At 43.9% G+C, this 24,713-nt stretch overlaps 1 long non-coding RNA gene across 1 annotated transcript in view; it reads right to left on the reverse strand.

Moving 5' to 3' along the window:
* Nucleotides 1-24,713, reverse strand: part of LOC138510383 (uncharacterized) — a 350,876-nt gene that overhangs the window by 217,459 nt on the left and 108,704 nt on the right. The window contains exon 2 of the long non-coding RNA XR_011280375.1: nucleotides 11,152-11,298. This is a non-coding gene — a long non-coding RNA (uncharacterized lncRNA). The remainder of the gene's footprint in view (nucleotides 1-11,151; nucleotides 11,299-24,713) is intronic.

Genomic DNA, 24,713 nt, shown 5'->3' on the forward strand with positions numbered 1-24,713 from the left:
CCCAGGGTGGGTGTTTGGGGACGGGTACAAGTAACAGGGACATAGTCTCAGCTTACTGCAATACTCTTGTAATCTTTATTCTTTTTATTTTTTATTTTATGCATTGGTAAACGCACACACCTGTCTGGAAGTCATACATAAAGCAGCACAACAATACAAAGGAGCATATAGAATAAAAAACATTCAAGAAAAAAAGCACAACTCATATAACAGCTGTAATAATGTCCCCTACAGGAAAAACAATCTCTGGATAACAATCCATGAACATCTTAATCCTCCCTAGTACAGGCCTGCCACCGCAGGTACAGCAACCACTATCTATTTTGGGAATATGAATAGGTTGAACCCCTAGCAAAATAGCATTACAGAGGGAGTTGGAGACACGAAGGGAATTCTAAAACGTAAATGCTAGCATGCGAGAAATGTCGAGTTGTTTAGAGCTTGGAGCTCTTTTTTACGGGAACCGCTAGCTGCCTCAAAGCTCTATGAGAGCGTCTGTGATGGAAATTAAGCCCTCCTAAACTGGATTCTGCCTTCAGATGGACGGCAATGAAATGTGGAAAGGTTAAGGGACACATGACTGAATGTTCTCGCCCCAGGGACCAGTGGGTTACTGCGCAAAAAACAGGTTTGTTCCCAAGAACACAAGTTGGCGCTCCCAGCAGGATGGCATTCGAAAATGGGGAAACAACTATAGGTCTGGAACTTGGAGAGAAACATCCCAGCAGATGAATATGAGCTAATGCCAAGGAGCAAACCACTATGAGGTTGGGTGGATTGGGTGGTATGTGATCTTTTAGCGACCAACAATATCGCAAAGACAACTTCCTGTTGAGAAGAACAGACGGGGCACGAAGTATCAGGGTTGAGGGAATGCCATTTTGTTTTGTGAATCAGTTCCCAAAGGGATTAAGCTCAGTTTATGAGAGCGGGGAGGAGACAAGTAGGGTGCCGTTATGATCAGTAGTAGGACCCAAACATGTTGACGCCTTCAAAAGCAGCAATGAAAGAAAGACTTAGGGCCTATTTACACGGTAGGCGGTAACGATGGCGCTGTTAGCGCCGTGGTTGCCGCCGGTATTTTACCGTGTCCGCCTTGGTGGATGGCGGAATTACCGCCCTACTCCAAGGTGAGCGGGGGCGGTAGTTCCCCATTCACCAAGGCACTTCTCCATTCCCATTTTTGCCATAGGGCATAATGGTAATGGGGAAGGCACTAATTACGGTACCGCAAATTGCAGTACCGTAATTAGCTCCAAGGTCCCTTTGCGGCACCCTACTTTAATGGCTGGCAAAACCAGCCGTTAAGGTCGGGTCCCGCAAAGGGAACTCATAGTGAGGCGGTAAGGGTTTACCGGTACCGGTGCCCTTACCGGTACCGGTAAACCCTTACTGCCTACCGTGTAATGAGGCCCTTAAAGAAAAGGTAGTCTTCTAGGAATATAGAACTGAGGCATGAGTTGGATAAAACGTGCCAGAGTGTCAGAGAGGTGGTGACCTGGAGCAACCGAGTGTGCCCAAGCAGTGAGGAGAGATAGTGGGAAAATTAGGTACGCAGGCAAAAGTTAACTTGCAGGAAAAAACAGCTATGTGAGCCACTGCCAGAATCTTTATGGGGACTCAGTTGGAAAAAAGTTCAGGTTTGGAAGCCACGCCTCTAAAAGAATACAGATAAGGTAGCAGAACGAGAAGACGGAAGCTAAGACGATGGATCAAAGTCTCGTACAGAAATATTGTGAAGTGAGAGGATGGGGCGAGCATCTGTATACTTTAGAACCAGTCAGGAAACGGGGACATATGTTCCAGCAGACGTGAGATACGACTTGTCAGAGAAGGTGTTAAAAGGACCATACTCCAGACCTCCACAATAAGGCTGACGAATGCCCTACTGCCCAGCAGAGGTAGTGCTAGGAACTTCAGTAAAAGAACATTAAAAAGGCCTTACGCTGACAAAGTGGCAATTACAGTATAGGAGCAACGACAGAGCTCAAGAGGCTGCTAAGAGGATAAAAGTAAACAATAAAACCGGATACATTGAATTGCCTACTATTCTATTTTTAAAATACCACACAATTATGATGTAGCATCGCAGGTGCTATTCATGGCATAGGGTACATGAAAAGAACTGCATTGGGTAAACATTGGTTATTTACCGCAATACCCCTTGCTGTAGATATCCCATGCAATCTGAATGCATAATTATTTGGTATTTAAAAAGAAAATGGGGGCATTTAAAAAATCCAAATTTATTTCACTATTACCTTCATACTCATAATGAGGTCCTACGTGTTAGAGTGCAATAAATGCTGGGGGGTCTATGCCTAGTAGTCCTTATCTGCCAACAATTGCTTTACGCCAGTCTGCGCGCCTTGTGGCCTGTAAATATAAGTCCTAATAAAGGGAGTATTTCTTTGCCTTTGAATGAAGGTTTTGGCATGAACCCTCCCTTCTTCCACCACTGCACGAAATAAAGCAAGATTTATTTTAAGTGGCACCTGTTTTCTGGTGACAGTGCAATTGTTCTTTTAGTTCCTTGCAATTTTGTACCTGAAAATGCTCTGTGTGTATATCCATCTCTTCTGCGTGATACACCTAGTGTGGTAAGGACCAATGATCATTATATAATAAGAAATAATGATATTTCTCATAATTAATCTGAGTCAGTGGCAATTTATATTAACAAGATTGATTTCCCTCTTCAAAATACTTTTTACATCATTATATGATAACTATTCCGGACTCACAAAATAGGTGAGTCAAGTTCATCACCAAAACAGTGACCATAGCTTTTCGTCTTGTATCTCATTGCATTCTCTACACAGGCACACACCCACCCACCTAGAACATTCAAAAACACACATCAGATCACATCACTTCTCATTCACCCACCAGTCACTCACAACTTCTCTTACATCCACTCATTGCATTCTCTACACATGCACAAACCCACCAAACTGCCCACCGAGAACATTCAAAAACACACATCACATCACTTCCCATTCACCCACAAGTCACTCACACTTTCTCTTGCATCCACCCATTACATTCCATACACAGGCAGCCACCCACCCAACCAGAACATTCAAAAACACACATCACATCACTTCTCCTTCACCCACCAGTCACTCACACCTTCTCTTCCATCCACTCATTGCATTCTCTACACACCCACCCACCCAGAACATTCAAAACGCATATCACATCACTTCTCATTCCCCCACCATTCACATACATACATCTGACACACACTTCACACATCCAAAACACACATCATTTTACAAAAAAAGCCTTCTTACCTTTTTCTTGCAGCTTCGGTCCGTCCTTCCAGGCCTCCTTGGGCTCCTTTGTGCTGCTCACAAACAGGAACCAGGAAGCTGCGAGAGCTACTTGGTTCCTTTATGTGAGCTGCAAGGAATCCGAGGGAGAAGGGGTTGGAGCTGAACGTGGCATGTGACATGTGCCACATGTCACGTTCAGCTCCAACCCCTACTGTGTGCCTACCCGGCCCAGCCTTCACCCTGATGGGCGAGGACTGGGCCGGGGGCACACCACACCTGGTGTGGCAGGTCCACCCGCACCACAGGAGGGCCCGCTACACCAGGAGCACCCGCTTTTTTGTTTGTTTGTTTATTTATTCATTTATTTTATATAGCGCACCTAACCCGTAGGTATCTGGGTGTATTTACAAGGTTACATTTACATTACATTATAACATTACAGTGAGACAGATGCAAGCAATTATTTACATTCCATTGGTGTGATTAGCACCAGACACTCTACATTACAAGATTACAATACAGATATATACAAGAATCGTATGGTGATGCAAAATTAAACATCATGTGAGAAGAGCCATATTTTTTTTCTTTTTTTTCTGAAACTGTGGAAGGATGGTTCTGATCTTAGGGCAGCAGGCAGGGAATTCCACAGTTTGGCTGCCAGTACGGGAAACCGGCTAGCCCCTGCTTTCATGAGCTTATATCTGGGAACCCTGAGGCAATGAGAGTGTAGGGTTCTAGTAGGGCAATCAGATGTGTTTTTAAAGAATGTGTCTGCTAAGTATTTAGGGGCTGAGTTGGCGAGGCATTTGTGGGCGATGGTTAATGATTTGAAGTTAATTCTATCCTTCTTTGGGTGGCAAAAAGTCTTCTTTTTCTTTTTAAATTTGGGGTTGCAAGGTTGTCCCAGGAGTTGCAACTGTGGCCTCCAGGGGTCGCAGTTGTCACCTCTGGCAACCCCCAAATGATACAGAGAGAGAAATGAGAGTTAGAGCGGGCACTGCTGGTTATCTTGTTTTGCGCATGAATTTACCAGTAGATAGTGCTACTTTTGGGTGCAGCCCACTGACCCGTGCTACCGTGTGTCAGCACGAAGGAAATGGACTATGTGAAGAAAGACCTAAGCAATTTTGCCTGCGATGTGGGCCGCACACCCTTATATCCCGTTGGGATTCTTCAAATATTTTAACTTCTCAATAATCCAATTTAACAAATGTTTGATTCTTAAGTTCTGTGATTTATTCTAAAGCTTCCAAAGGACAATGTACTGTTGCTTTTTTATAAGCAAACAGCATAAGGTGGCCAATGCATTTCGGACTTTGTAGTCCTTCATCAGGGCCTTGTCTAATCAAAATAATAGCCAAATAGCAAACATCAGTGTTCATTAATGTAACCGTACAAAAATAACAGCATAATCAGATTCAAACGTAACAGATTGGAAAACAATTGAAAGAAAAATGCATTAAAGCAAACAGGGTGCCCACGCACATAAAAACATACATGAAAAAGGAGAGAGAGAGATATACATAAACATTCTTCATTAGAAATACAATTCGCCAATATATTCTGTTGTAGTATCACATTACGCATGTGGTTGTCTCCTTGCTAAATCCCCGACATCGTGTATATATGCTAATGTGTTAATGCACCTCGTGTAAAGGTGTACATGCTGCCAAAGTAATTGTCAGTGATCTAAACGCGATATTATCGTACCGAATAGTTAATTCAATATGAGCAAATGCAGGGAGATTATTCTATCGTGCAAATTACACTAGTATACGAGAATCTGACCTTTCAAAAAATGACGTCCACAAGCGCAATTGCTTGCGTTTCAATATGCAGCGTAACCGCTTTTGATCAGGTACACACGTAGACCTGTTTAAAAACAATAACATCCTTTAAATGTACAGCGTGATCGCTGTTTCTTCAGGTGCAAACATAGACATGCTTAGGTATCATAACATTCCTTAAACACAGAGCGGTACATTACCGAGTCCCGAACGAACCTATCTTTGTGCGTTTCACATACCTTGTGTACAGTGTCAATGCCGTGTCAAAGCCATATCGCGCTGACTCACTGTTTGCTCCCATCTCCTACCTAAGTAAACGCTAAGTGTTACTCTGGGAGTGAGGTTCCGGTTGCTACGGTGACTGCCACCTTCACCATGGTTGCTTGTCCATGTGAGTGCCGCCATATTGCTAGGGGCTTCAAAGAAAGAAAAAGGGTTACACCTACATGTTAGAGTGACAATACCTATATTAGTGTCAGTGTGATACTGCTGGCATGTTAAATATTAAGGTTGACAGCTGGGTCAGTCTCTCATTATGGCTGATACAATGTCCCTATTAAGGAGAATGCGTCATGTCAGCGCTGCAGACTTATAAGTCTGGTGTATTTATACCTGTATATGTCTAAGTGATATCTAAAATTATGGTGCCTTGTCGAATAGATATTTAACATGCCACATGACTGAGCATGCAGAAACCCAAAAAAATGTGAACAATAAAAGTTGAATATGGGAAAAATACAATTAGACATAAGTAAGAAAATACAAAACTATATAGGTTATAGGAGATCAAAAATAGGAATATCCTTCATAGGATGCAATTTAGACGGTGCTCATATGCTCAACATAAGGTAGTCCAGCCCAGTAGATTGTCTGTAAAAAGTGTTTTTTCGTGGGTCGAATCAATTTATAGAAAACAGTTCAAATCAAATTCTTCATTCATTCCTCTGGGTGATAAGGTGTCCAATTGATCTATCCAGAACGCTTCTCTTTGCTGATGTCTTCTTCTTGGATCAATACCTGGCTGTTGATTATTCAATACCTCTAGTATTTGGAACCTCAATTGGGCTGCTGTATGTTGTTTCTGATGAAAGTGTCTGGCAACTGCTGAGTTTAAGTTCTTATTGCGTATGCAAGACTTGTGTTCGTTCATCCGGATCTTTAACTTCCGTCCAGTTTCCCCCAAATAACATAGTCCACAACGACAACATATGCAGTAGACACAATTCTCGGTGACCCATGTCCCAAAGCATCTAAGTTGGATTTTTTCTCCTGAATGGGGATCTGATACTGTGTTCCCTTGCGCTAAACAGTGGGCTATACTTACCAGCGACGAACGCACACCATCTTTATTTCAGACCAAGCCAGTGTTTGCGTAACAACGCTCAAACAATTTACGTGACCTTCTGGTTAACACCAAAGACAATAAAGACAGACATCAGAAACATAAACAACAGGGAACCTACCTGTGTTTGAATTGCAATAACTGCAAGAGCGTCATCAAAGGGATCAGAGAATTATTATGATCAGAGAATAAATCACAGAACTAAAAAATCAAACATTCGTTAAATTGGATTATTGAGAAGTTTAAATATTTGAAGTATCCCAACGGGATATAAAGGTGTGCGGCCCACACTGCAGGCAAAATTGCCTAGGTCTTTCTTCACATAACCCCCAAATGATGTCACTGCGGCTGAACCACACAAGTATGTTGGTAGCAAAAGCTGAGCAGCCACGCTTATCCTAGGAAGTAGGAAGGGCTGTGGGAAGGTACAAGGACCTGAGAGTATACCTATAGTCCAAAGAAACATTCACACACTAAAGTTATATAAAAACAATGGTTTATTTTATATATACACTAAGGCAAAGATCATTCTTTAGAAGGTAAGTACTATAACATACAGTAGGCACAATAGAAGAACCAATGGAATATTCACAGTAACTAAATAACATTGTAATAACTTTTAGGATACCTGTTTCAGGCAAGAATAAATACGACACAACCAACATAGAGCAGGTAAGTCCTTTTCAAGACTTGTAATACTTTTTTAGTGGCCTTGGGCTTTAAAAGTCCAGCCCTATCTAGTTGTGAATATCTCAGAGTCAGATTGGAGAACAAGCAAGGCACAAGCTGTAGAAGGTCAGTAGTTCCGAGGGAGACTCCTGGTAACAAGAAAGTAAAGCTGCTTTGTTGGAAATGGGTTCAGGGAATCTGGGAACGGTCCTCTGAATACACAAAGGCTTTCGGCCTGAGCGAACACGGTTGGGCGAACACCGAAATGCACAAATAAGTACTCTGGCAACACAGGAGCAGCTGAACAACTCTAGGTAAGGTCTACCCAGAGACTCACAATATCGTAGGAGTGAAGAAGATGATGCAGCAGGATGCTCTCTCTGTGAAAAAGCAGCAGACCCAGTCACCAGATTCTTGGTTGTGGTGGCAAACAAAGGAACACTGGAATGTATCTTGTAGCAGCAGTCGAGTGGAGGGATGTCCAGCAAAGGATTCTTCGTGGCACTGTGATTTTGGTGCCCCTTTTCAAAGCACCAGTGAAGAACGGTTACCACCGGGTCGATTTAGCTCGCGCTCTCGGTCCAGCACCCAGGAGTGGAATCTTGCATCTGGAGTTCCGGAAGGAGTCCACCGAAGTTTCAGGAGGATTTGATCTTTGTAAGATGATGCACCGCATAATGGTCGCAGGTCCCAGGGGATTGGTTAATTGAAACCGGAGAAAGTCACAGCTCGTTGTGGAATGGCTCAAAATGTAGGTCGCCTTGAGACTGATTGGTGCCACCAGTCCAAAGAAAGGAGTCATACTCTTTAGAGCTCCTCTATTGCATGGAAAATGGGGTCAGACAGCAGCGGTTACTTGGCAGGCTCTTGCTGTCACTAGAAGTTGCTGCAGACATCTCTGGCCATCTTCATTAGCGTTCTTCGTTCCGGTGGTCATCTCTCCTTCAGCCTCAGGATCTATTCCTCCTATGCAGGCAACCCTTTGTGTATTAATGTGGCCGTAAGCACAGCCTTTGAGTACAAATGATACAAAAGTCAGTAGGATATAACAACTGCCACCAGCCATTCAGATTAGCTTGTCACTGTGTTATGGACTTGCGGATGGGACCTCTCAGCATTCGTCCAGTTACTTAGCAGAGAAACGTGGGCCCATCAAAGAGTCCCCACTGCAAGAACGGAAGACACAGCCATGAGGCAAAATATCCTGTCTTTATTATCCAACACAGACAGGGATCATACAGGAAAGTCAATGCTCCAGCCTTCTCAGCTTCTGAGCCTGTGTCACACGTTCTTATGTACGTGTGACATCACAACAATCGGGCCCACCGCAAAAACCTACGGGGTGTCCTCATAGGTCAGTTTGGGCTAACTACATATATGAATTCTATATGTTGGTAATTTTATTGGCTCTCCATATCAGGTGGCTCTGCCTCAGACTTCCCCTAAATGTAACAAACTACATTGTGGCAGGGTCGCAGGAAGACCATTGGCCATGCAACATTTTATACCACCTCACAAATGGAGCTTCTGAATCAGCTAGAGCAGGTCCTCCCAGCCCTGGGACCTTGTCTGGTCACAGAGCTGAGTGTATCTTTTCAAGGTGATGGGAAGGTAAATGGAGGTCTGTGTGGTCCATATTGTTACCACTCTCTGATCACCTAAGCCTGAGATAGTGCCGGCAGGTTACAGTTTTGGTGGGCAACACTTGTATCATTCCACTCTGTCTCGCTGGGAACAGCTTCTCTTCCCAGCACGAGTAAATGAGCATTGTCCTGTTATGCTGGGTCACGTGGAAGAGGACCGCAGCACAAAGCCCTTCTGTCTGCAGTTATGAGGATTTCATTCTGAATTCTTGCAGGTGGCTTGCTGCCTCGGGAACCAAGAATTTTCCACCCGCCCCTGTCCTTGGCTGTAAATACCAGCTCTGCGCCTCATGTTGCAAGGATCAGGTCTCCCCTTCCATGTGTCTGAGGCCTGTCTTTCCAACCTGATTCCCTCAGTCACCCTATAGGTTCTGTATGTGTCTTCATGGCTCCTTATGGTTAGTTGTAATAATGCATATGCAAGCCTGGTCCACATATATTCTGCATGTTGCAGTTTAGCTTTGGTGAAAGAAAGGAAATGTTCTTAGCATTATTTAAATGTATCTGTCCTCTACCTACAGGAGTTATAAGCCTGTTGTTCATGTCTACAAGCAATAAACTAGTGCATGTCTATGTAGCTTCATGAATGGATGCATATTTGCTTCATGGCTAATGTGGCTATGTCGTGATATCTCTAACGACATCATTGATACCTGTCTTTATTGTCAGTCGATCTGGTCCATTGATGAGACCTCTGTCCCTTCGAAACCATCAACTGGATATGGTTTAAATGGCTGTCTGAGAGAATGGGCCTCATTATAACTCGCCCGGTATGTAAACAACGGTGGCGGTAAACCCGCCGCCACCGTTATTTCCATGCCGGGCGATCACAACTCCTGCAGGCGGAGGCCTGAAACCCGCCAGGTCTGACCTGGCGGGTTAAACACCGCCCACCTGCAGGCGGACGTGGAAACACCGGCACCATCAAAAGATGGTGCCGGTGTTTCCATGATCCCCATCCCCATTGAGTCCTATGGGACTCAATGGGAATGGGGATTAACACCATTCCGCCTCCGGAATTCCCGGGACACCGGGGTTGTAATGCCCCGGTAATTCCGGGAGTCATGGAGGCAGAATGGTAATATGAGTCCGGCGGTAACCGAGGCGGTTTTACCGCCTCAGTTACCGCCGGACTCGTAATGAGGCCCAATATCTCTTATCATATCTGTGATACAGTGGTGCAGTCGGTGACCAGCCAAAGAGCGAGTTACACCTTTCATACTTCATTCTGCGGGTTGACAGACACATAGGGGAGATAAGGGAAATTCCTGGGACCCTCTCTTCAATTGTAACCAGAAAAGTTACAGGAGCAGTGAGAAGGTGGATTCAGTGTAACCCTTCAGCACTCCACATAAGGTGGGATGTGCTGATCTCACAATAGAAAAGATAGGAGGGATACAAAATATCCCACTTCCCTTGGGAACATGTGTTCTCACAAGTAAAATAACAGAAAATAAAAAGGAAATCCCGGGGGGCTCCCAGCAACACTGCACAGAGAGTGCTGCGTGCTGCAAAAGTCAATGACAGATGCCACAAAACCTGGAGGAAAGCATGATTCCAAGAAAAAGGTATCAAAGCAATATAAAAGGTTCCCATAGATATGAGTAAAAGAATGGGCGAGTGTGGAAAAAGGTTCCCTTTCACTCATAAGAACTGACCACAAAATCAAGCAGTCCAGCAAACAGTGCTAGGGCACTCACAGGGGAAGGCGATTTCACAGGAAAATGAAAATCTACCTAACATTGGGGGATCATGATTACAGCTGTAGGATGTTAGTGGGATGACGCATCAAAGTGCTTGACTCTTCCACACTTAGTGCCTTTGCAGCTGCTGCTTGTGGAGTTTGTCAAAGAAGCCTGCAACTGCTTGCCACTTACAGACTGATCTCAGTTCTTGATTGTTTAGATTGTGAAACCCTGCGATGAATGTTCTCTTTCCTTTTCTAGATTGGTTTCAAAAGACACATTAATCCTGCATTTAAATAAGTGCTGTAGGAGATTTTGTTTAATACTCCGGATCCCACATTCTCACTTAAAAACTAGTTTACTGTTGTGGTTTCTAGTTTACTGTGTTTAAGAGCCAAAATCAGTGTTTTGTAGCTTGGTGCCAGGGCTTGCAGGGTGATCCTTCTTAAACGGAGCTAAAGCTATAGTACCGAGCATGACTGAATAGCCCTCTCATAAAAAACATCCATTAAATAAGTTCACAGTGGAGGCCTACATTGATCTTTGTGTTTAGTAAGCTCTGAGTGCCATCACGGTTCACATCAAGGAAGACCAACTTAGCCTTAATTGTTTGTAACCTTTTCCTATCACGCTAGTGGTTCTAGTACCATTATGCAGGGTATGATGAGACATTCAGACAAAGGAAGGCTAACATAGATGGACCATCTACACAATTCAATCACAATAAGTTTCTAAATAATGTACCTGCTCAACTCGGATGACTTCTGTGTTACATGCTGGGGTTTTGCATTTCCCACAGAGCAGTTTTCCATGGCCATTTTGTGGTGTGGCCGGCACTACACTTCTTGCAGCATCATGAGTTTTCTTCCGTTGTTTCCTCAAATCATGTATCTGGATACACACGACGAAAGTAATGTAAGCCATAAGCATCCTCAATTTGATAAATTACATTATTTATTTCTTGAGCTAAAAAATAAAACCTAAAATACTCAAACTTTCTTCAGTACCAGTTCCCCCATTTTAAGAAACAAGTATCCACAGGCAAGCTGTGGCTGGTGCAGAGTCGAATATTGCACTCTTAATAATCCACCCTATGAGTGAGAGGCAAAATTGGTCTTATCTTTCTGCTCTGTGAGAATCCTGAAGGTGTCTCACCCGTTAGTCCCCGGGGAACTGTCATCCAGGTGGCCAGGACACGGCCATCGCTTTTGGATCCAGTTCCTGGGGGTGGACCAGTGCGGGAGGATCACCTGGATGAGGGTTGCTACGGGAGTGGAGGTGGGACACTGTAGGGGGAGACGCAGTATCCCCTTTCCCAATGACACCTTTTCCCCATCCTACCAGGTAGGATACCTAGGAATTCCACCCGCCCACCCCCTGTATACCTGACATGTCCGAACACAAGGGTCAGGCAGAGTCAGGCAATTACTGATAATTACACACACCTGACTTCCATTACACTTCCCAACACGGATAAAAGGTGGAGCACGAAAGCACACTCTAAGCAAGGCAAAACACATGAGGAAGCAGCAGTTCCGAGATGGCAGTTTAATACGAGGAGAAAGACAGCAAGACCAGAAAGGGTGCAAGGTGGTAATTGCCCTTGGCCTTTTCAGAGGAAGGAAACTGCTACTTTCATGAGCCCTTGAGAATAAGAAACATAATATTGGGAATTAAAGCTGAAGAAAGGTGCATTGTGTGCAGAAAATATCGGGGGCTCTCCCGCATCGATAGCTGAGGTGGGGGGGAGCGATTGCTGGAATGGTACTATGCTTGACTCCTACAACAAAGCCGCCCCAGTAAGGTGCAAAGCCGGTGAGTCGGGGAGACTGATAGCAGACCGGTCTGTGTTAGAACAAAGGTTGCAAGCGGCAACATTTTATGAAGAAATCTGCAAAGAACAGAGTGTAAGACGTATGTGATGAGTGACGCAAATACAATTGAATATCCAAGGAGTGACTGCATTTTTTAAAACAAAGTAGATGCCATATACAGAGTGATCTGGTGCCACGTGGGTGTTCATTCGAAGGTCTCTGTTAGGTATCCAACTGAGGGTGTAAAATTGTGAACTGTGAAATCGAAGTGGTCCTGCAACGGGTGAAGCCAAACCCTGTGCACAATCAAGTATTTGATAGCTAATACGAACTGTAATTGGTCTGAGCCAGACTGAGGGAGAGTAATTGTGAAAAAGGGATCTGAGCCCAACTGAGGGGGATCCGGAGTGAACCGTGAGCCACCTGAGAAAAGATATACAAACTGTAATTGGTCCGAGCCCGACTGAGGGAGATTAATTGTGTTAAAAGGATCTGAGCCCGACTGAGGGGGATCCGGGGTGAACCGTGAGTCACCTGAGAAAAGAGTTTGGTAGAAAAGGGATCTGAGCCTGACTGAGGGGGATCCAGGTTGAAGAGTGAATCGCTCTACTTGAATACTTGAAAATGAACTTTTCGTTTGTTTGATACATCAGGCCCTCTGGATCAAGAGATATAAGGCCCTGATGCTTGTAATAGAACTGTGTCCTTGTGCCGAAGAAGCCCAAGAGTGTGCTATGCTCGAGTGAACCGCCTTGTCCCGTGCTGAAAACATGGGGAAGGATGGCCTGAACCTACTGACTTATCATTTTGTGAACACTTCTTTCTTTTTCATGAACATTTCCCCACACTATTTGAAAACTAGCGGTAAGGATTAGCAATAGTTTTTTAGCATAGACCCTTTTATTTTTATGAGACTCCACTAGGACTGCGTTATTATTATTTGATGGTCGTAGTTTACTCCCATCTTTAGATTTAGGTTTAGATAGGCATTTATCACACCCCTGATAAATTTAAATAAACACCCTTGAAATTGTGTCTGTCTTACGTTGATATCATGCCTTCATTACAGCTCCCATCTAGTCCCCATCCCACCAGACAAAAAGCATAATTAGATCACTGACACCTTGGCACTACCTAAGAGGAAATTTCCACTTTCACCACAAGTGGCAGGAAAAGGATTTCCATCAACTATGATTTTTACACTACTTTGAAATGGGCAGAAAATATTTTGTTCCAGCATACAAACATGGGCATAGGCATATGCCAAGATGTGAGCTCATCGTACTGCTCTCTAGAATCCTGTGACATTTTATTTGCAGGTCTCTGTTAGGCAAGATTGTATGCAGTACCCTTTGGGTGCACTAGACCAACCCTGACCTCCTGGCAATAGGGACCCAACCTTTGGTATAAGTCTGAACTACACAGGTTGGTAGTGTGGCTGAGCAGCCAGCCTTATCACAAGAGGGGTCAATGTGAGCAGTAATGTTGTAACGCAGAGTTTCTCAGTACAGTTATTCAAATAAACACTTACACTCAAGGTTTCTCAATAAAACAATTATTAATTTATTTCACAGTCAGTTGCATAAGCCTTCTTCAGAAGGGAGCAATATATATGTAAAAATTAAAATACACTTACTTCAAAAGACACTCTGAATCAGATGATACCCATTGGGGATGGCACACATAAACTTCCTACACCCTCAGGTGACTTAAATAGCTAGGACACTGTGGACATTGATTTATCACTGGTACATTTAGAGCAATACTGAGTTTGGTGCAAAAGATAGAATAGAGGAATAAAACAAGGGTTAACAAATAATTTGTAAACAGGTAAGTACTTTTGAAACCGTGCAATGTTCAGTAAATTAACCTTTTCCTGGGGAAAGGATAAAGCACAGAGTCAGAGGTGAAGAAGAGTCTCTCAGGGAGCCAGGAGAACCAATGTTAATTGCACAATGTCAAGTGGAGATGAAGATCTTCTTTGCAGGTACAGCTCTACAGATCCTGTTGTTCCTGAGCCTCAGTTGTGGGGACAAGAGGGAGGACGTCTGGGGACTCTTGCTCTGCAATCGCAAGGTCCGCGGCAGCAATGGGCAAACTTCAATTCAGCGGTCCTTCAGTGTTTCAGCTCCTCGCGTCTGACAGCAAATAGCAACACTACGGCTCTCAGATACAACTTCAGACTTTCCTTGCTTCTGGGATCCAGCACTCTGTTGAGGTGGCTCAGGCTTGGTCAGTCCTGCATCAGGGAAGTCCAGAGGATCTTCATAGCGCTCGGGTTCTGATTTAAAAGCAATGCTCACAATCTGGTGTTCCTCTCCCTGGCACTTCGGTTCCAGCAGCAGCAGCAGTGGAAATACAGCCAGCTCCGAGAGGATGTCCAGATGGGCTTATTTTGGAGTTGATTGGACCCACCAACTCAAAGGGAGAAGTCGTCCTTGCAGGGCTTCTCTAGCCGAGGTGAATTCAGAGCTTCAGCACAGCAGCAGGGCTTCACCAGGCAAACCAATGGTCCAGGAGTTGCAGCAGGCGTCTCTTTCAAGTTATTTTTTGGATTCCTACGTCCAATGGTCTTGCCTTTTATGCAGGTTCCTCCCATTCATTCCAGCCTAGCAGTCAATCACACAGCAGGGTGGCTGTTCCTGCCGGACAGCCGGCTGGCCAATCACCTTTGTAACCAAGGGGATTAAGCACAGGGAGTTTCGGGCATCTCCCTCACTTCCTGCCCCTGCCAGACATACTGGAGCCAAAGACAAAATGAACAAAGGGACCAAACCTGGTTTGGCACGCAGAGTAAATCTCAAAATTGACCTTTACAAAAAGAAATGGCGAAAAAAGAAAATCAGGGCCATTTTGATTAAATGTGCACCCATGGATGCTTTACTGCAGCTGCAAACGCAGCCCGTGGTAAAAACCCACAACGGTAGTAAAAAGTAAACCACTGCCACCAGCCATTAATTTTATAAAGGGTAAATTAAATTGTTACATGAGAAACTAGACAAAGGGGATACTAAGTAACCCCTCCAGCACCCTACGGTAAGATAGTGTGTGCTGGGTCTAGAAAGTTACAAAATGTAAGTCCAGCAAAAAGAGCTGGGGGTCTCTAAGGTGTAAGGGAATTAGAACATTTCGGAGAATTCTCCCTAACAGTCTCTTATGACATAATGCAGTCTTCTTGTGATAGCAATTGGGAAAATATGCTGTATGGCATTGATCAGTGCAGCAAAAGGACGGGTTGCATCCCTATGTGGTACACTGTCTGAGAATATGGGCGTATTAAGTTACCATTATTGTGCCATCAAGGGGAGTGAATGGGCTAATCCAAGGAACCGCTTAACTTGACATGAGTAACTAATTAAAATATATAACTAAAGAAGCACACAATAGGTTCACACAGACACACACAGACACATGCACACACACACGGTTCCGCTCTACCTACCCTCCCCCTCAAACTGCCCCCAAGGGCATGAGTCTGCAGTAGCCCTGGAAAGATCCAAATGGCAGGAAAAGAAGATAACTTGATAGCGTAATGGTGGGGAAACAAAATTGCTGCTTTTTGGAAACCTACCTAATTAGTCACTAAATGTGCCTGGCAGCTGCAGACTGCATTCAGTCCAAAAACTACTTTAAGTGGGCACACAATATCTGGCAAACTTGTCTTACACAGTAGTAGTCAACCTGATGCTTGCATCTGTTTAGAATCACATGCTATGTATAGTCTGCAATCAAGTGATTGGTCCTGAGTATTTCAAGTTTACTTCCAAAGTAGGTGTTAAGAGAGGCATTCCTATAATACTATTCCTAGTCTACAACTGCAAGTAAATAAACTGCCATTCGGTGGCTACTGCCTAGATTTTTTGTTTTCTGTGCTTGTTGCAGGCTGGCTTATGCATAATGTATGTTTACCCACTCTCTGCCCCTGTGTTCTTTAAAGTAGTGCTTTGTGAACATATATACTGAGCTCCATGTTGCCTTGCATAAATTATCTAGGAGGACATTAGCTAGGAAGGTGAGCATAGTCCGTTTACCCTGCGTAGACTTAGCCTATGCTATAGCTAGCAAGGGTTTTTGTGCCAAGGCATGACATTCTTGAAAATAACACACAATCCTTCTGGCAATACTAGATTTGCTTACAGGGCAACCCTCCTGACCTGAAGTTAAAGAAACAAAGAACTGTCTTGTCTCTCTTGTTCCCTTTGTTCTGTCCATGGAAAACATAACAGCTCTACGTATGTCTAAGGTATGCAAGGCTCTTTCTGCCTTTGTTTGTGGTTTTACAAAGAAAACGGGTATTTCGGTGGATTGATTTATATGAAATTTAGAGAATATTTTGTTGAGATAGGAGGATGAGTTATAAAAGCCACCTTGTCACCGTGTATGTCTTGTGACAAATCTGAGAGCGGGACCAAGGACGCCAAGACTGTTTCCTTAGTTTCAAACTGTTATTAGATTCATGTACCTAGGCCATCAAAACAAGCAATGGAGAAGTTTTACCAATAAAAGGGTATGTTTGCCGAAATAAAAAACAAAAGAAAGCCCTTCCAGGATGAGCTTCTCCATGAGAGTCTCTTGCCTGCTAGCAGTAGGTGCCAGGCCCTCTTGTCTTCATATCTCAGTCCGTAGAGTACCCAAACAGGTTTTCTGGTAATGCCCAACACTCTATTGTTGCAAGCCCAGAGGATTCTTGAAGACATTTCTGGGCCTTTTCCCCTGCCAGCTTCAGGCATCATCCCTCTTGGTGGTAATAGTCCTTCGGTATCTGGAAGGCTTGGTCCTACCTCGGTCTAGTCCAGTGCTTTGGGCTCCACAAACCCTCTTTTCTCTTGGTGTTTGGTGAGGGCTTTCCATGGTTCCGTACTATATGCTAAGAGTAGTCCAAAGGTGGATCTTCAGTTATGGTAGGGAGCAAGGAAACCCAGAAAGAGGGGCCCCTTGGAAACCTCAGCCACTCAGGGGAGACCGTATTTCTTTTATCTCTCTAAACTTTCAGTACTCTCCTTGACACCCTCTCATATCTCCTCTGCCCTGGGCTAAAGTAGCCTGCGAGAACATGCATTCTTTGGCTGGCTTGGCCCTCACACTCATCTGGTAGCTTCCCACCTCCTTTACATCACTCCCCATGATGCCTCAATGGGTTCCATTCCTCCGCTATACTCTTGATGTACTCTGCTCCTTCCCTTCTTTGTTTGACATTCCTTTTACTCTCTGCTGGTCACAATGTCTTCGGCTCCCCTTTCTCCAGATCCTCAGTTGCTTCTCAATATATAAGCTCTTTACCTTCTGCCCGCCTCCTCCTATTATCACCTCCTCCACCAGCTTTTATTCCTCTAACCACCTTATACTGACACCTCCCCCCTCCTTCCGATCTAATCTCCTAAACCCAAATTGACCCCCTGTCTCTAAATTGTATTCTTTCACACACCTTTTACTCACACGTCCTTCTGCTCCAGCTAAACTTCCTCCACCAGATTCCACCTCTTACCACCAAGTCTATTTTCTCCAACCACCTCTTAATCTCACCTCCAGGCCTAACCTCCTCCAGATGTTTATTTTTCTTCAACATAACTTTAACCCTGAGCAAATGTTGACAGATCTTCTGAATTTTTAAAATGAAACATATTTTTTTATAATACACTTTATCAGTTTTGAACATCAACGAACAAAACAATAACAAGCAAAGTCATGTTGTGCCATATGCATTCTTACAGAGAGACAGTAAAACCAGTCCATATATAAATAGCCTTTAGTTTCCCATTAGTTCCAGATTTTCCCAAACTTTGACATCAACCTTCTGGCCTATTCATTTTTTTTCCTTCAGCATGCAGTCGTCCATGTCACTTTTCCATTTCGACAGCCTGGGGACAGCTCCCAACCCAACTTCATGGCAATACTCCTTTTTCCTATCAGCAATGCCAGCAACAGGAAGACACTAACAGCTTTGGACAAAGCCCCAATCAATCCCACTCCCAGTAAAATCAGTTTGAGGTCTAGACCTATATTGCAGTGACAGATCACAGTTAAGCGATTTACTATCACAGACCAAAATCTTTGAGCATTGGCAAGTTTGATGGTAAAGCATAAGCACAACCCGTCTACATTTTAGGTATATATTTAAACAATATGCACGAGTTGCAGGGGTTTTACTGCATCAGGTAATGCTGCGGGGCCCATAGTTACAGGCACGAACAAAGAGAGAGCCTTAACGAAGGACCTGGGGCATTACCATATGCAGTAATGCCCAACCCCCGGCTAGGGCCTTATTACTATTACTACCCAGGCCCGCTACACCGGAGAACTATTAGTTAATTTTTTTAAGTTGCATGACAACTTTGGTGTTGCACAACTGAAAAAAAGAAAAAAAGAAAAGAAAAAAATAGCCGCTACGGAACCGGGAGAAGGAACTGTATGTTGTCCCATATCCCTTTCCATGGCAGGCCATTGAAAAACAAATAAAAAAGTAAGCAGAAAAAATGTAGGCCATGGAAGGGAAGAAGGGACTACACGTAGTTGGTTTTGTTGGGATGGTAACGACCCGGCGAGGGACAATGAGCTTGCTTATTACAAGCTCATTTACCCTTGCCCGGTACTAATATCAGGTACAAAACCCCACTTTAAGGAGGCATCTCTTGACTAGTCTGTTCTGTGAAGGATTCTGAGTTGGATCAATTGAAACTTTGCCCAAATAGCCATGTTTATTGGAACATTAGAGCTTCTTGCCATTCCTTATACTCAAGGCAGCCAATATCAAACTCCCATCTCGCTTTGAGATTAGGTAGGGGGTAGATGTAAAGGATAGAAAACCTTGGTACAGGGCTGAAATTGGTTTACAGGTAATGAGACCTTCATTCATATAATCTTCCAATGGGATTGGTGCGGCAGATTAAGAGCATCAGGAAATCGAGACATAATCACATAACTGTGTTATTCTTCATGATTGATTTTGAAGTTTAAATTTGATGGACCAGTCCCTGAAATGTAGAAAGTCTACCATTAAAATCACATCTGTGGGCAGCTTGATGCCGTTGTCGTTCCAACGCCTGAAGAGATGTATTTTGTTAAACTCTGGCAAGTCTTGGTTATACCATATATGAGCGCTTCGTGTGGCCCTTCCAGCACATTCCATTTCCTGCAGCACTTCCTTCTGTGCTTGAAGTACCAAGTACAAGTATCTTGGAGATGGCAGAGAGATCCCTTGGTCGTCCCCCAACATAAAGCACCTGAATAGAGCACAAAGTGCCCATCCATGACACTGAATGACTGAATGTGAGGTTGGTTAGGGTCCCCATGCAGCCATTCAGTAGCTGTTGTCATTTGGGCAGCATAGTAGTAACGTTTATTTAAGGTCTGGAAGCCCAATGCCACCGTCCCACACAGTGTTGAATAAAGTGCCCATAGCAATTCTTGGCTGAGAGTCTTGCCGGAGTAGCTGCTGTAGAACCTGGTTAATCTTTTTAAACTCCTCAAAAGGGTTTGCAACCGGAGTGTTTTGAATAAGGTAAAGGTACCGTGGGACCATCAAAATCTTCAATAGTGCTGCTCGACCAAGAATAGGCCAAGGCAGTGTCTTCCAGAAATGTACATCTAAATCTGTTAGTAAATGGGGCAATATTACAAGGCAAAAATTCTGATAGCATTCTTACCACCCTATTACTTAAATATAAAAGGAGTCTTGAAGTACCTGGTATCTATAGTTTGGTGGTATTGCCTCCTGACCCCCTTGCAGAGTAAATACAGTTGACTTGTGCCAATTCACCCTAAGGCAACGATATTTACCAAATTTCATTAAAATATCCACAAGTCGGGGGTCAATACCTCAGGTTTAATAAGACAAATCAACAAATCGTCTGCATATAGTGCAACTCGGTCTTCGTGACCAGTTGGCTAACAAAATCCTTACCATGTAGGAACATTCCTGAGCCATATTGTCAGAGATTCGATGGCAAGGGTAAAAAGCAGTGGTGACAGGGAACAGCCCTGCCATGTGCCCTTCACAAGGAGAAAGAGACGCAAAGTGAACCCATTAGCTTTCACTGAAGCCATCCGCAAATGATGTAGACGTTTCACCCACTTCATGATGTCGTTGCCGAAGCCCATTTTATCGGTATTACCCAATTCGATCGATTTTAATTGATCGAATGGTACATCTGCCCGAATTCGGCCAGTAACATTCGGTCGACTAAAATTCATCAAATTGGGTAATCACTACCGAATATGGGGAGCGGGGGTTGGAGGGGTGTCCCCTGCTCCTCATGTTTGGTATTGATGGCCTTGGGGGGCTAGCTGGGGTGCCCCCCACTTTCTGAGGATTGGAGGAGGGGGACGGGAAGAAAACAAAATAGAAAAGGGGACCCTGCAGTGTCAGATCCGACTCGCGTAAGAGGGACGGAACTGATGCAGCAGGGTCAGAAGGAAGTGGAAGAGGGAAAGGTAAGTGGGGTGGTGGGGATGTATTGGGAGTTTGGGGGGCATGGGGGCATAGATGTATGGGGTTTGGCCGCAGCAAAATTGGTTTAGTGGTGAAATTGACTACAGTCAATTCTGCCACAAACAATTCTGCCACAGCCAAATCACACAGATCCATTTTATCCATTACTGTCCATAAGAAGTGCCACAAGTGAAATCAAACTCTTTTTCGAAATCAATGGCGAGTATTGCGAATGGATTTTCAATGGTATATGCTCTATCAGTGGCCACTAGGAGTCTAAGCATGTTCATTTTAGTAGCTCTAGTGGGGAGGCAGCCCCATTGGTCGAGGGGATACGTTCGGGTAATATGTTGAACCATCTATTGCCCAATATTTTTGCCAATATTTTGGCCTCACCAATAATCTATTAAATTGGTCAGTAAGAAGCATAATCAGCGCTGGGTTTGTCCGTTTTGGGAAGGACTATGATGGTTGCTTGTTTAAGATCTGTAGGCAGTTCCCTGTTGTCTCAGCTACCTCTGAACATATCTAGCATTCGTTTGACAATTCTCTACCCAATTTCTTCCAGATTTCCTCACAATGTCTTCCAGATTTCCACAGGAAAGCCAATAGGCCCTGCGGATTTCCCTGACTGTAGTCCACTGATTGCTCTTGGATCTTACTTTCGGTGATATCTAAGTCAAGGTCCGATCTTTGTGGTTGGGAAATTTGATTGAGCTGGATGTCCTCTACGATGTCAGCGGGATCCAGATTTAAAATGTTGGTATAGATCTTTATAGCTGTTCATAAAAGCCTGCAAAACCATTTGCAATCAGTGCATCATTGGTTATAATATCACTGATGGGCTGGATAATTTCTCAAGTAAGAGATAGCGATTCATCCCTCCTTTCAAGCCAGGCAAGTAATTTGCCTGCTTTATCTCCTATGTTGTAAGTAAAGCCTGCTCTGGTTTCGAGATACGGATACCCAGTCATGCCTGTGACACAGTTGTGCTGCTGTGCTCTGGTTTTCAATATATATCTATGGGTGTACTGTGAGCAATCTGCGATAAATTCTCCCTTGGGTCTCATAAAATCGTTTTTTATTAGGGGGATATCAGCGGGCGTGCCCGTTCCCAAGCACTCAGGACAGATGGACTTCCCTGAAGTACTGCCTTATGTCCCTCCCAGAATGATTTTGGGTCAGTAACCAAGCCTTTATTCAGATTGAAATACTTGTCTGTTTTATTAGCAAGATTCTTCTCGGGAAAGCAAGATAATATGAGTGTAGCCGCTGTTTTGCATTTGGCAATGGACAACTCCTGTAGTGTCAGTACTAAGGGGGAGTGGTCTGAGATTCCACAAGGGAGAACGCTAACCTCCCTAACCTAAAGTGTGTGTTCATTGGGAATACAAAAGTAGTCTATCCTGGACATAAACATATGCGCCCTGTAGTGAAATGTGTATCCTGTGAGTTGGAGGTGAAGTGCTCTCCAGACGGCGACCAACCCACTGGCGTCTGCAAATTCAAAGAGTTTCAACCCAAGATGCTGTCCCATCACGGCACAACCTGAGCCGGGCCATATCTGGATTCATGACATACATGAAGTTGCCAGCAATAATCCATAATGTTACAGTATATTTATCACACAGGCCGTTAAATGTTCCAGGAAAGACATGTAGAGCCACGCACTCTTCCTTCAGTCATGGCGACCGGAAGTCAGCATTTTATGAACAAAAAACAGCATTAGCACTGAAGGAAATGATGTACACAGACGGGAAATCAAATAAATAGGACTTTAACGGTCTCTTCCAGATAGGGAACATCCCAACTTGCTAACACTGCATACTACCTGAATAACTTGGAGTACCGGTCGCCCCAAAGGAAATCAACGAATGTAACAACAAGCTATCCGGCATGCAGGGCCACGAGAACTCAAGAGAATATAAATCAGTTGTTTACACGCATTAGGTACTTGCAATTTGATCTATAAATATAATGCACGATAAACCATCAGAGGAGGATCAAAAGGATATCAGCGTGTTTCTTTGTTGGGTTTGCTGCATTGTGCCCTACATGGGACATCAGTCAAATCCGTGCCGACATTTTCACAATTGCTGCAGGGACCTTTTTGTGATGATGAGGATGTCTTTTATTTCTTCGGGTTCACAATCCTGTGGTTTGACCATTGGCTATTAGTGGAATGTTTTTCAATTAGCATATTCAAGCAGTCCCAGGCTTGTTCAGGACTGTTGAAAAAGAATGTTTTCTCCTCATAATACATTTTATGAGTGGGCGGGAAGAAGAGAGCATATTTAATGCCCATTGCTTGGAGTTTCATTTTCACAAAGTGAAACGATTGTCTATCTTTTCTAACTGCCCAAGAAAAGTTAGGGAAAACTAAGGTCTCGTCAATCGGGACAAGCATATCCCACACGGCCTGGTAGAATTCTGGGTCGTCAATGTTTGGTCCATATGTGTTAACTAGAACCACTGAGTGCCCAGCCAGTTACCCCCACACCAACACATAGCGTCCCAGTTTTTTATTTTACTGCGTGTATACCGGAAACCTAGCGATGGGTGTATAAGGGTAAGGACCCCCATAGACTGTGCAGAATATTACATATAGTAAAGGAGTGGGCCCGAGCGTGCGTTCAAATCAACATTTACTTTCTTCAGCGCGTGAGTTTCCTGAAGCATCAATATCTATGGGTTGTGGCTTGTCACATATGCAGCTACTTTTATGGTCTTACACGGGTTATTGAGTGAGACCCTGTATATTCCAAGAGAGCCATTCAACTCTCAGCCCGTTGCCCATGTGCATGTTCTGTGCCATTCGTGATCGCAGTGATTATCATACATTTTACATGTACTTCTAAGTCCATTACCTTTAGTAGCAACATGACTTTCAGTTTTTAACTTATTAACATCCACAACTAGGCCAGAGAACCTCAACCATGCCTCTTTCCTTCTAGGCAAGTGGTAAACCAAAAGAGAATAAGTGGGCACCACCGAGTAAAGTCACTTCAAGTCAAGTGATTCATATGTAGAAAATCTCTGCTTCGTAATTAGTCGAAAAGTTTTACAGGAGCTGGCTGTGATGAGCCTGGAGACACCCTGACTCAAAAAACATGTGAGGACGGAGACTAGATTGCAAACCCAGTCACACAGCCACTCTCCATTGTACCCAACCTGGGTTATAATATAATTATAGAAATGTTCAAAATTTATAAACGGAACATGGCACATTTCAATAAATTGTAAGAGTCCTTGTTGTGTTTCAAAGGATAATATTTTATCAAAAAACAATTCTTTCCAGGCAAAATCACTAATTGATTCTTAGTGAGGAAGCAGCTAGCACATCTCTTATTTAAACAGTCTTATTGAGCCAATGCATTTCGGAGAGTGTTCTCCTTCGTCAGGGCAAATCTATAATATTACAAGTATATAATAATCAACAATAATCAGGATGTGAGATCCTACAAAAAGCAAGCTACGGTTCTGAACAAAAGAGTTTATTTCAGAAAACCACAAGTGGTATTGTTCAATTAGTTTACATAGCTTTCGATAAGCGCGAAAGGCTCAAAAAGAACGGACAAGAGTGATTGAGTTTGGTGGAAATACAGAATGAGTATTAACCTCTTTTGTGTTGAGGTACAGAGTTCCACCTAAGGGCACAGTGGTATACAACCGTTAGAAGAACATATATTTATACAGTAGTGCACCCGGGACATAGGGTGGTCCAGGGCATCGTAAACACTGGGTGTACACAACATAATCTACAAGACATACACGAAAAAGGGTATTTGCAGTTGTGTCACTGGGGATCGACACAGGTGTGTTTCGGCCAGGAAGGCAGAATTGTTGCCTGGATGGTGTTGGCCTTCTTTAGGATGAGCACCAAATGTGGTGTAGTCCGTTTTGTCTGCTGCTGTGGTAGCAGTGGTGATGCTGTACAGAACCATCCAAGGATTAGTGCTGGATGGTTGGTGCAAGACTGCCGGGGTCAGCTCTGGGGTCAGTGGCGGGGGCCAGGGAGGATCAGTGTAACTGAGCCCAGTATGTTTCGCTGGTCAAAAGGTCTC

Source organism: Ambystoma mexicanum, chromosome 6p (assembly GCF_040938575.1).
Source record: "Ambystoma mexicanum isolate Mex_15411 chromosome 6p, UKY_AmexF1_1, whole genome shotgun sequence".
NCBI lineage: Eukaryota > Metazoa > Chordata > Amphibia > Caudata > Ambystomatidae > Ambystoma > Ambystoma mexicanum.